The sequence below is a fragment of the Schistocerca cancellata genome, chromosome 12 (assembly GCF_023864275.1).
Source record: "Schistocerca cancellata isolate TAMUIC-IGC-003103 chromosome 12, iqSchCanc2.1, whole genome shotgun sequence".
NCBI classification, from domain to species: domain Eukaryota; kingdom Metazoa; phylum Arthropoda; class Insecta; order Orthoptera; family Acrididae; genus Schistocerca; species Schistocerca cancellata.
This window is the reverse complement of record NC_064637.1, coordinates 102,651,309-102,664,529: the sequence shown is the minus strand read 5'-3', so window position 1 is coordinate 102,664,529 and position 13,221 is coordinate 102,651,309. Positions and strand designations below refer to the sequence as shown.

At 45.0% G+C, this 13,221-nt stretch overlaps 1 pseudogene; it reads right to left on the bottom strand.

The window, feature by feature from the left end:
* Nucleotides 1–9,887: 9,887 nt before the first annotated feature.
* On the bottom strand, nt 9,888–10,005 carry LOC126109917 (5S ribosomal RNA; annotated as a pseudogene).
* Between the last annotated feature and the right edge of the window lie 3,216 nt (nt 10,006–13,221).

Sequence of the window (13,221 nt, the reverse complement as noted above, 5' to 3'; positions counted from 1 at the left end):
ATTGGTGAGAGATCTGGAGAATGTGCTGACCAGGGCAGCAGTCGAGCATTTTCTGTATCCAGATAGACCCGTACAGGACCTGCAACATGCGGTCGTGCATTATCCTGCTGAAATGTAGGGTTTCGCAGGGATCGAATGAAGGGTAGAGCCACGAGTTGTAACACATCAGAAATGAACGTCCACTGTTCAAAGTGCCGTCAGTGCGAAAAAGAGGTGACAGAGACGTGTAACCAATGACACCCCATACCATCACGCCGGGTGATACGCCAGAATTGTGATGACGAATACATACTTCCAATGTGTGTTCACCGCTATGTCGCCAAACACGGATGCGACCATCATGATGCTGCAAACAGAACCTGGATTCATCCGAAAAAATGACGTTTTGCCATTCGCGCACCTAGGTTCGTCGTTGAGTACACCATCGCAAGCGCTCCTGTCTGTGATGCAGCGTCAAGGGTAACCGAGCTGATAGTCCATGCTGCTGTAAACGTCGTCCAACTGTTCATGAAGATGGTTGTTGTCTTGCAAACGTCCCCATATGCTGACTCAGGGATCGAGACGTGGCTGCACGATCCGTTACATCCTGTCATCTCGACTGCTAGTGATACGAGGCTGTTGGGATCCAGCACGGCGTTCCGTATTACCCTCTTGAACCCAGCAAGTCCATATTGTGCTAACAGTCATTGGATCTCGACCAACGCGAGCAGCTATGTCGCGATACGATAAACCGCAATCGCGATAGGCTACAATCCGACCTTTTTCAAAGTCGGAAACGTGATGGTACGCATTTCTCCTCCTTACACGAGGCATCACAACAGCGTTTCACCAGGCAACGCGGGTCAACTGCTGTTTGTGTATGAGAAATTCGTTTGGAAACTTTCCTCATGTCAGCACGTTGTAGGTGTCGCCACCTGCGCCAACTTTATGTGAATGCTCTGAAGAGCTAATGATTTGCATATCACAGAATCTTCTTCCTGTCGGTTAAATTTCGCGTCTGTAGCACGCCAGTTTCGTGGTGTAGCAATTTTAATGGCCAGTAGCTTACATCTACACCGCGTGGTATAACTAAAGTCCAGTTACTCACGCAGATTCAATGTGGGTTGTAATCGTCATATGGCAATGAAACTCGGTCGATATGCTAATGCGGAACTTGTTTTCGCTGCAAAAAAAAATTACTTTAAATTTTAGCCACCAGGTGAAAATCCGGCGCAGTACACCATCTTGTCGATGTGATCAGTGCTCATATTAAACAAACTGGTAAGCCGTGATATATAACCCTTAACTCACGAGGTGACTTTTCTGTGACATATACTACGAGACCCCTATCTTTAAACCAAGCTTTAGGCTGTCAATCATTTGAAAATTCAATTTGTGTTGTATAATATTTATAGTTACAACTATATAAAATTTCTTTGAATACTCCTTGTTCATTTTATTGCACTACGTAAAGCCAACACTATTTTATTTTTGTATCAAGCAAAAGTCACATATTTTTGTGAAGATTTTTCAGTAGTACACAAAACGAACTGCTGTTGTTGTTGTGGTCTTCAGTCCTGAGACTGGTTTGATGCAGCTCTCCATGCTATTCTATCCTGTGCAAGCTTCTTCATCTCCCAGTACCTGCTGCAGCCTACATCCTTCTGAATCTGCTTATTGTATTCATCTCTTGGTCTCCCTCTACGATTTTTACCCTCCTCGCTGCCCTCCAATACTAAACTGGTGGTCCCTTGATACCGGCTTCGGTGGCCGAGCGGTTCTAGACGCTACAGTCTGGAACCGTGCGACCGCTATAGTCGCAGGTTCGAATCCTGCCTCGGGCATGGATGTGTGTGATGTCCTTAGGTTAGTTAGGTTCAAGTAGTTCTAAGTCCTAGGGGACTGATGACCTCAGAAGTTAAGTCCCATAGTGCTCAGAGCCATATGAACTGTTTGATCCCTTGATGCCTCAGAACATGTCCTACCAACCGATCCCTTCTTCTAGTCAAATTGTGCCACAAACTCCTCTTCTCCCCAATTCTATTCAATACCTCCACATTAGTTATCTGATCTACCCACCTAATCATCAGCATTCTTCTGTGGCACCACATTTCAAAAGCTACTATTCTCTTCTTGTCCAAACTATTTATCATTCATTTTTCACTTCCATACATGGCTACACTCCATACAAATACTTTCAGAAACGACTTCCTGACACTTAAATCTGTACTCGATGTTAACAAACTTCTGTTCTTCAGAAACGTCATCCTTGCACTGCCAGTCTACATTTTATATCCTCTCTACTTCGACCATCATCAGTTGTTTTGCTCCCCAAACAGCAAAACTCCTTTACTACTTTGTCTCATTTCCTAATCTAATTCCCTCAGCATCACCCGAGTTAACTCGACTACATTCCATTATCTTCGTTTTGCTTTTGTTGATTTTCATGTTATATCCTCCTTTCACGACAGTGTCCATTCCGTTCAACTGCTCTTCCAAGTCCTTTGCTGTCTCTGACAGAATTGCAAGGTCATCGGCGAACCTCAAAGTTTTTATTTCTTGTCCATAGATTTTAATGCCTACTCCGAATTTTTCTTTTCTTTCCTTTATTGCTTGCACAACATACAGATTGAATAACATCGGGGAGAGGCTACAGCCCTCTCTCACTCCCTTCCCAACCACTGCTTCCCTTCCATGCCCCTCAACTCTCATAACCATCTGGTTTCAGTACAAATTGCAAATAGTCTTTCGCTCCCTGTGTTTTACCCCTACCACATTCAAAATTTCAAAGAGAGTATACCAGTCGACATTGTCAAAAGCTTTCTCTGAGTCTACAAATGCTAGAAACGTAGGTTTGCCTTTTCTTGATCTAGCTTCTAAGGTAAGTCGTAGGGTCACTATTGCCTCACGTTTTCCAGTATTTCAACGGAATCCAAACTGACCTTCCCCGAGGTCGGCTTCTACCAGTTTTTCCATTCGTCTGTAACGAATTCACGTTAGTATTTTGCAGCTGTGACTTATTAAACTTATAGTTCGGTAATTTTCACATCTGTCAACAACTGCTTTCTTTGGGATCGGAATTATTATATTCTTCTTGAAATCTGAGGTTATTTCGCCTGTCTCATACTTTTTGCTCACCAGATGGTAGAGTTACGTCAGGACTGGCTTTCCCAAGGCTGTCAGTAGTTCTAATGGAATGTTGACTACTCCCGGGGCCTTGTTTCGACTCAGGTCTTTCAGTGCTCTGTCAAACTCTTCACGCAGTATCTTATCTCCCATTTCGTCTTCATCTACATCCTCTTCCATTTCCATAATATTGTCCTCAAGTACATCGCCCTTGTACAAACCCTCTATATACTCCTTCCACCTTTCTGCTTTCCCTTCATTGCTCAGACTGGGTTTCCATCTGAGCTCTTGATATTCATACAAGTGGTACTCTTTTCTCAAAAGGTCTCTTTAATTTTCCTGTAGCAGTATCTATTGGTTATGAACAGTAGATTAAAACTGAAGAAACTGCAAAAAGGTGTGAATTTAAGGAGATGGGACCTGGATAAACTGACAGAACCAGAGGTTGTAGAGAGTTTCAGCGAGAGAATTAGGGAACGATTGACATGAATGGAGGAAAGAAATACACTATATGAAGAGTGGGTAGCTTTGAGAGATGCAAAAGTAAAGGCAGCAGAGGATCAAGTAGGTAAAAAGACGAGGGCTAATAGAAATCCTTGGGTAACGGAAAAGATATTGAATTTAATCAATGTCAAGAGTTCCGATGGCAACCCAGTTCTAAGCAAAGAAGGCAAAGCAGAAAGGTGGAAGGAGTAAATAGAGGGTCTATATCAGGGCGATGTTCTTGAGGACAATATTATGGAAATGGAAGAGGATGTAGATGAAGATGAAATGGGAGATACGATACTGCGTGAAGAGTCGAAACAAGGCCCCAGGAGTAGTCAACATTCCATTAGAACTACTGACAGCCTTGGGAGAGCCAGGCCTAACAAAACTCTAACATCTAGTGAGCAAGATGTATGAGACAGGCGAAATACCGTCACACTTCAAGAAGAATATAATAAAACCAATCCCAAAGAAAGCAGGTGTTGACAGATCTGATAATTACCGAACTATCAGTTTAATAAGTCACGGCTGCCAAATACTAACACGAATTCTTTACAGACGAATGGAAAAACTGCTAGAAGCCGACCTCGGGGAAGATCAGTTTGGATTCCGTAGAAATCTTGGAACACGTGAGGTAATACTGACCCTACGACTTATCTTAGAAAATAGATTAAGGAAAGACAAACCTACGTTTCTAGCACTTGTAGACTTAAAGAAAGCTTTTGACAATGTTGACTGGAATACTCTCTTTCAAATTCTGAAGGTTGCAAGGGTAAAAGACACGGAGCAAAAGGCTGTTTACAATTTGTACAGAAACCAGATGGCAATTATAAGAGTCGAGGGACATGAAAGGGAAGAAGTGATTGGGAAGGGAGTGAGACAGGGTTGTAGCCTATCCCCGATGTTATTCAATCTGTATATTGAGCAAGCAGTAAAGGAAACAAAAGAAAAAGTCGGAGTAGGTATTAAAATCCACGGAGAAGAAATAAAAACTTTGAGGTTCGCCGATGACCTTGCAATTCTGTCAGAGACAGCAAAGGACTTGGAAGAGCAGTTGAACGGAATGGACACTGTCGTGAAAGGAGGATATAAGATGAACATGAACAAAAGCAAAACGAGGATAATGGAATGTAGTCGAATTAAGTCGGGTGATGCTGAGGGAACTACATTAGGAAATGAGACACTTAAAGTAGTAAAGGAGTTTTGCTATTTAGGGAGCAAAACAACTGAAGATGGTCAAAGTAGAGAGGATATAAAATGTAGACTGGCAATGACAAGGATGGCGTTTCTGAAGAAGAGAAGTTTGTTAACATCGAGTACAGATTTAAGTGTCAGGAAGTCATTTCTGAAAGTATTTGTATGAAATGTAGTCATGTAAGGGAGTGAAACGTGAACGATAAATAGTTCAGACAAGAAGTGAATAGAAGCTTTCGAAATGTGGTGCTATAAAAGAATGCTGAAGATTAGATGGGTAGTTCACATAACTAATGAGGTGGTATTGAATAGAATTGGGGAGAAGAGAAATTTGTGGCACAACTTGACTAGAAGAAGGGATCGATTGGTAGGACATGTTCTGAGGCATCAAGGGATCACCAATTTAGTATTGGAGGGCAGCGTGGAGGGTAAAAATCGTAGAGGGAGACCAAGAGATGAATACACTAAGCAGATTCAGTAGGATGTAGGGTGCAGTAGGTACTGGGAGATGAAGAATCTTGCACACGATAAAGTAGCATGGAGAGCTGCATCAAACCAGTCTCTGGACTGAAACCACCATCACCACAAAACAACAACAACAACAACAACAATTCATCATCATTAACTTAAATTTTTTCTAGCTTTAGAGCTGGCTGCCATTCGTCACACCAATCAGAAATGTAGGGTAAGTCATCTTGTATCCTCTTACAGTGTCATTGAACTTGTAGTCATTCCCGTACACCACAACATCATCAGCAAGCAACGCTGACTGCTGCCGTCCCTTTCTGCCAAACAATTTATACATACAGAAAAACAACAGCGGTAATATCACATTTCCAAGGGGCATTCCTGACGATAGCCTTGTCTCTGATGAACGGTCGCTATCGAGGACAATGGACTGGATTCTGTGACTTAAGAAGTCTTCGAGCCAGTTACATATCTGGGAACCTATTCCTCACGCTCGTACAGTCCTCAACATTCTGCAGTGAGGCACTGTGTCAAATGTTTTCCGCACACCTAGTAATATGGAATCTGCCTGTTGCGCTTTATCATGTGAGAAAAGGGCAAGCTAACTTTCACACGAGCGATGCTATCTACACTCCTGGAAATTGAAATAAGAACACCGTGAATTCATTGTCCCAGGAAGGGGAAACTTTATTGACACATGCCTGGGGTCAGATACATCACATGATCACACTGACACAACCACAGGCACATAGACACAGGCAACAGAGCATGCACAATGTCGGCACTAGTACAGTGTATATCCACCTTTCGCAGCAATGCAGGCTGCTATTCTCCCATGGAGACGATCGTAGAGATGCTGGATGTAGTCCTGTGGAACGGCTTGCCATGCCATTTCCACCTGGCGCCTCAGTTGGACCAGCGTTCGTGCTGGACGTGCAGACCGCGTGAGACGACGCTTCATCCAGTCCCAAACATGTTCAATGGGGGACAGATCCGGAGATCTTGCTGGCCAGGGTAGTTGACTTACACCTTCTAGAGCACGTTGGGTGGCACGGGATACATGCGGACGTGCATTGTCCTGTTGGAACAGCAAGTTCCCTTGCCGGTCTAGGAATGATAGAACGATGGGTTCGATGACGGTTTGGATGTACCGTGCACTATTCAGTGTCCCCTCGACGATCACCAGTGGTGTACGGCCAGTGTAGGAGATCGCTCCCCACACCATGATGCAGGGTGTTGGCCCTGTGTGCCTCGGTCGTATGCAGTCCTGATTGTGGCGCTCACCTGCACGGCGCCAAACACGCATACGACCATCATTGGCACCAAGGCAGAAGCGACTCTCATCGCTGAAGACGACACGTCTCCATTCGTCCCTCCATTCACGCCTGTCGCGACACCACTGGAGGCGGGCTGCACGATGTTGGGGCGTGAGCGGAAGACGGCCTAACGGTGTGCGGGACCGTAGCCCAGCTTCATGGAGACGGTTGCGAATGGTCCTCGCCGATACCCCAGGAGCAACAGTGTCCCTAATTTGCTGGGAAGTGGCGGTGCGGTCCCCTACGGCACTGCGTAGGATCCTACGGTCTTGGCGTGCATCCGTGCGTCGCTGCGGTCCGGTCCCAGGTCGACGGGCACGTGCACCTTCCGCCGACCACTGGCGACAACATCGATATACTGTGGAGACCTCACGCCCCACGTGTTGAGCAATTCGGCGGTACGTCCACCCGGCCTCCCGCATGCCCACTATACGCCCTCGCTCAAAGTCCGTCAACTGCACATACGGTTCACGTCCACGCTGTCGCGGCATGCTACCAGTGTTAAAGACTGCGATGGAGCTCCGTATGCCACGGCAAACTGTCTGACAGTGACGGCGGCGGTGCACAAATGCTGCGCATCTAGCGCCATTCGACGGCCAACACCGCGGTTCCTGGTGTGTCCGCTGTGCCGTGCGTGTGATCATTGCTTGTACAGCCCTCTCGCAGTGTCCGGAGCAAGTATGGTGGGTCTGACACACCGGTGTCAATGTGTTCTTTTTTCCATTTACAGGAGTGTAAATCCGGGTTGATACGTCAGTACAAGCTATTGTCTCTCAAGGAAATTTGTTATACTGGAAGTTAAAATATGTTCAATATTTCTGCAGCACACCGAAGTTAAATAAATTGATCTGTAATTTTCGAGATCCATTCTATTACTCTTCTTATATACAGGAGTTACCCTCGCTTTTTCCAGTCGTTTGGGACTTTGCGCTGGGTGACAAATTCGTCATAAATACAAACTAATTTAATAGAAAAACAATGGAAGGAGCTTAGATTTTCATCCAGGACAACGGTGTGAGAGGCGGAGCGCCCACTCAGATTGTGGAAGGCAGGGAATGGAAATCGGCTGTGCCCTTTCAAAGGAACCGTCCCAGTATTCACCTTAAGTGACCACCTCGCTCCGTGTATTTAATCGAGGCTATCACAAGCTGCAAAAAAATATATATAAATAAATAAATAAATAAAATAATGTCACGTTCCGGACTAATGCTAATCACTGCCCCTAGTCTTCATGGTCGCCTCAATTTCGTACTCCTAGAGAGGGGGAATGTTTACCCAAAATATTATTGTCCGCCAAGGTGACTTGCAGTGCGTTGTTTATGCCGCTCACACACCGCGGTCGCATATTTACTTTCAACAGAGAGGACGGCTATAGGCTTCCGGCGTCGTGGCTCCCCGCCATCAAGGAAGTAAATACGCGGCCGCGGTGTGTGAGCGGCATAAACAACGCGCTGCAAGTCACCTCGGCGGACAATAATATTTTGGGTAAACATTCCCCCTCTCTTGATCTGTCCGTTTCGAATCTAGCTACTGATGACGACCAACCAACTGCGGTAGCAGGCATTTCAACCAATAACCCTTCTCCAGCGTGTGTAGAATAGTGCCTTTCCATCCAATGACGATGGACCGCCAACGGTATCCACAGGAGGTGAGCTGCCAACGCCCCTTCTTCTGCATCAGAGCGGGAATATTAGCCTATGACTGTGGCCCAGCAATGGTAGCCATATGGATGTTAACCAATACTATCACTTCTCCAGCACGAATGCCAGAAAACTCCCCCTTCATAAGTGGACGCGACACTCATCTCTGACTAGCAGTAGTGAACACCAAAAGATCCTGAGGAGGATCCCAGCAGAGGGGTCGAAACGTCGATCATTTTAGAAAAAACATGACGCGGCCTAATAACCCAGAAGACTTTAACTTCAGGTTTGTGCGACCTTGTTGCTATGATGACAGACGACTCGCCCAACGACTCGCCGTGCTTTTGTTCAACGACAGGCCTCCGTAGACATTCTGCAACCGCCTATAAATATATCTGATGCTCTGGTTTCCCACCAAAGAAAACTTAATGGCAGCTGTCTATTTGGAACGCAATTCCGTTACAGACATAATTCTGAAGGTTACGTAAAGCGCCGGCACCCAACGGAACTTCATGAAGGTACAGGGGCTGAAGAGGAAATGTTTCGCGATGCCCCACAAAAAAAAACACATTTTTTTCACGTGAAACTAGCCGAGACCAAGTATGCCTGCTACCGCAGTTGGTTGGTCGTCATCAGTAGCTAGATTCGAAACGGACAGATCAAGAGAGGGGGAATGTTTACCCAAAATATTATTGTCCGCCGAGGTGACTTGCAGCGCGTTGTTTATGCCGCTCACACACCGCGGCCGCGTATTTACTTCCTTGATGGCGGGGAGCCACGATGCCGGAAGCCTATAGCTGTCCTCTCTGTTGAAAGTAAATATGCGACCGCGGTGTGTGAGCGGCATAAACAACGCACTGCAAGTCACCTTGGCGGACAATAATATTTTGGGTAAACATTCCCCCTCTCTAGGAGTACGAAATTGAGGCGACCATGAAGACTAGGGGCAGTGATTAGCATTAGTACGGAACGTGACATTATTTTATTTTATTTATTTATTTATTTATTTATTTTGCAGCTTGTGATAGCCTCGATTAAATACACGGAGCGAGGTGGTCACTTAAGGTGAATACTGGGACGGTTCCTCTGAAAGGGCACAGCCGATTTCCATTCCCTGCCTTCCACAATCCGAGTGGGCGCTCCGCCTCTCACGGCGTTGTCCTGGATGAAAATCTAAGCTCCTTCCATTGTTTTTCTATTAAATTAGTTTGTATTTATGACGAATTTGTCACCCAGCGCAAAGTCCCAAACGACTGGAAAAGCTTGTAAAACGCCCCTCGTATAATGTCAGGAGTTATATAGGAGTGTATTCATGCATGTTAAGAGGTGTCGTCCTCTACGCATGGTACATAAAGACGTGTATTAAAACAAAACAGAGTCGTTTCCCCAATACACTGCAAGAACTTGAACTTTTTGGACATCATTTGAAGGAGCCAGACAAACTGCTCAATGAATAAAATGGTTTCTAGACGATTAAGCAGTCCGTCGTCAGGCCACGAGTAGCCTACCGGAACCATCCGACCGCCGTGTCATCCTCAGGGGAGGATGCGGATAGGTAGGGCGTGGGGTCAGCACACCGCTCTCCCGGTCGTTATGGTGGTATTCTTGACCGAAGCCGCTACTATTCGGTCGAGTAGCTCCTCAATTGGCATCACGAGGCTGAGTGCACCCCGAAAAATGGCAACAGCGTATGGCAGTCTCAATGGTCACCCATCCAAGTGCTGACCACGCCCGACAGCGCTTAACTTCGGTGATCGCACGGGAACCGGTGTATCCACTGCGGCAAGGCCGTTGACTTCTCGACGGTTAGCTTTTTTTTTATATATTATATATGAAGGTAGTACCTGTTCAAGAAAGAACAGATACTATTGATGACCGTGCAGCTTCTCTAGAATGAAATCATAATTAAATCGACACACCAGCTGCAAACAGGCGTTGACATGTTCAAAATGTGTGCCCTGACCGGGACTCAAACCCGGGATCTCCTGCTTACATTGCGAACGCTATGGGCCAACTGGCACGGGACGTGGTAGGTTAATCTGCCACGAGTAATGAGTGTGATGGGCAAACATCTATTAGGCGAACTACGAATGCAGTGGTGTGGAGATGTTGGGAATGTGGGTCTCACGGGGAGCGTGCAACGGATAAGTCCCTGCAGGCGCACCATCCTCTGTGCCCTCGGTGGCTCAGATGGACGCCGGCACGGTAGCTCAGCGTGTTTGGTCAGAGGGCTGCTCGCCCTCTGCAATAAAAAAAACTGAGTCAAGGAATCGATCAACTTGAAGGGATGTCTTGCGACGTCCGCCCAGACCAAACGCAACGAACTATATCGAACAAAATGGAATTTAAAAAAAAAATGGATAGAATGTCTGTCATGTAGGCAGGATATCCCGGGTTCGAGTCCAGGTCGTGGCACACATTTTCAACATGTCCTCAATGATTTATATCAACGCCTGTTTGCAACTAGGGTGTCGATTTAATTATCATTTCTTTTTTTTATTCTTTATACTTTAAAGTCGCATACCGTCATATACAGGGGGTTAAAAATTATGGAAACACAACACATTACCGTGCCTTGAACGGTGTAGGAAACCCGTTGCCACTCGAAACAGCTTCCAGTCATGTCGTAATGAATAAACACGGGTCCCGCATGCATTTCAATACGCAAGATGTATCTCCTAAGGCGTATTTTCTCTTGTGTTTCGGAAGATACCAGCTATTACTTTTTTTGGAAAGGTGTTGATGGAGTCAGCCCGAAATAATACAGCTCATCACGTCTTTCATGCGACGTCCAGCGTCGACGGAAAGCGTCAGTTCGCTTCCAGTTGCAAACAAAATGTTTTTAAAGCTGAATTTTACGTGTCCATTCGACAGAGCGCTCCCAAATTAGTGTAGTGTGTTATTTGCTCCATCGATAAGTATTAACGGTGACAGTAAAACACGAAGATTAAGGAACAGTACTCCAGCAATAAGGAATAGCGCAGTAGGCAGTACAGTTGAAGAGGAATGGACATCTCTAAAAAGGGCCATCATAGAAGTTGGGAAGGAAAACATAGGTACAAAGAAGGTAGCTGCGAAGAAACCATGGGTAACAGAAGAAATACTTCAGTTGATTGATGAAAGGAGGAAGTACAAACATGTTCCGGGAAAATCAGGAATACAGAAATACAAGTCGCTGAGGAATGTAATAAATAGGAAGTGCAGGGAAGCTAAGACGACATGGCTGCAGGAAAAATGTGAGGACATCGAAAAAGATATGATTCTCGGAAGGACAGACTCAGCATACAGGAAAGTCAAAACAACCTTTGGTGACATTAAAAGCAACGGTGGTAACATTAAGAGTGCAATGGGAATTCCACTGTTAAATACAGAGGAGAGAGCATATAGGTGGAAAGAATACATTGAAAGCCTCTATGAGGGCGAAGATTTGTCTGATGTGATAGTAGAAGAAACAGGAGTCGATTTAGAAGAGATAGGGGATCCAGTATTAGAATCGGAATTTAAAAGAGCTTTGGAGGACTTATGGTCAAATAAGGCAGGAGGGATAGATAACATTCCATCAGAATTTCTAAAATCATAGGGGGAAGTGGCAACAAAACGACTATTCACGTTGTTGTGTAGAATATATGAGTCTGGCGATATACCATCTGACTTTCGGAAAAGCATCATCCACACGATCCCGAAGACGGCAAGAGCTGACAACTGCGAGAATTATCGCACAATCAGCTTAACAGCTCATGCATCGAAGCTGCATGAATACGGAAGAATGGAAAAGAAAATTGAGAATGCGCTAGGTGACGATCAGTTTGGCTTTAGGAAAAGTAAAGGGACGAGAGAGGCAATTCTGACGTTACGGCTAATAATGGAAGCATAGCTAAAGAAAAAACAAAACACTTTCATAGGATTTGTCGACCTGGAAAAAGCGTTCGACACTACAAAATGGTGCAAGCTGTTCGAGATTCTGAAAAAAGTAGGGGTAAGCTATAGGGAGAGACGGGTCATTCATATACAATATGTACAACAACCAAGAGGGAATAATAAGAGTGGACAATCAAGAACGAAGTGCTCGTATTAAGAAGGGTGTAAGACAAGGCTGTAGCCTTTCGCCCCTACTCATCGAGGAAGCAATGATGGAAATAAAAGAAAGGTTCAGGAGTGGAATTAAAATACAAGGTGAAAGGATGTCAATGATACGATTCGCTGATGACATTGCTATCCTGAGTGAAAGTGAAGAAGAATTAAATGATCTGCTGAACGGAATGAACAGTCTAATGACTACACAGTATGGTTTGAGTGTAAATCGGAGAAAGACGAAGGTAATGAGAAGTAGTAGAAATGAGAACAGCGAGAAACTTAACATCAGTATTGATGGTCACGAAGTCAATGAAGTTAAGGAATTCTACTACCTAGGCAGTAAAATAACCAATGACGGACGGAGCAAGGAGGACATCAAAAGCAGACTCGCTATGGCAAAAAAGGCATTTCTGGCCAAGAGAAGTCTGCTAATATCAAATACCGGCCTTAATTTGAGGAAGAAATTTCTGAGGATGTACGTCTGGAGTACAGCATTGTATGGTAGTGAAACATGGACTGTGAGAAAACCGGAACAGAAGAGAATCGAAGCATTTGAGATGAGGTGCTATAGACGAATGTTGAAAATTAGGTGGACTGATAAGGTAAGGAATGAGGAGGTTCTACGCAGAATCGGAGAGGAAAGGAATATGTGGAAAACACTGATAAGGAGAAGGGACAGGATGATAGGACATCTGCTAAGACATGAGGGAATGACTTCCATGGTACTAGAGGGTAGAGGGCAAAAACTGTAGAGGAAGACAGAGATTGGAATACGTCAAGCAAATAATTGAGGACGTAGGTTGCAAGTGCTACTCTGAGATGAAGAGGTTAGCACAGGAAAGGAATTCGTGGCGGGCCGCATCAAACCAGTCAGTAGACTGATGACCAAAAAAAAAAAAAAAAAAAAAAAAAAAAAAAAACTCCAGCAGCTCCTGACC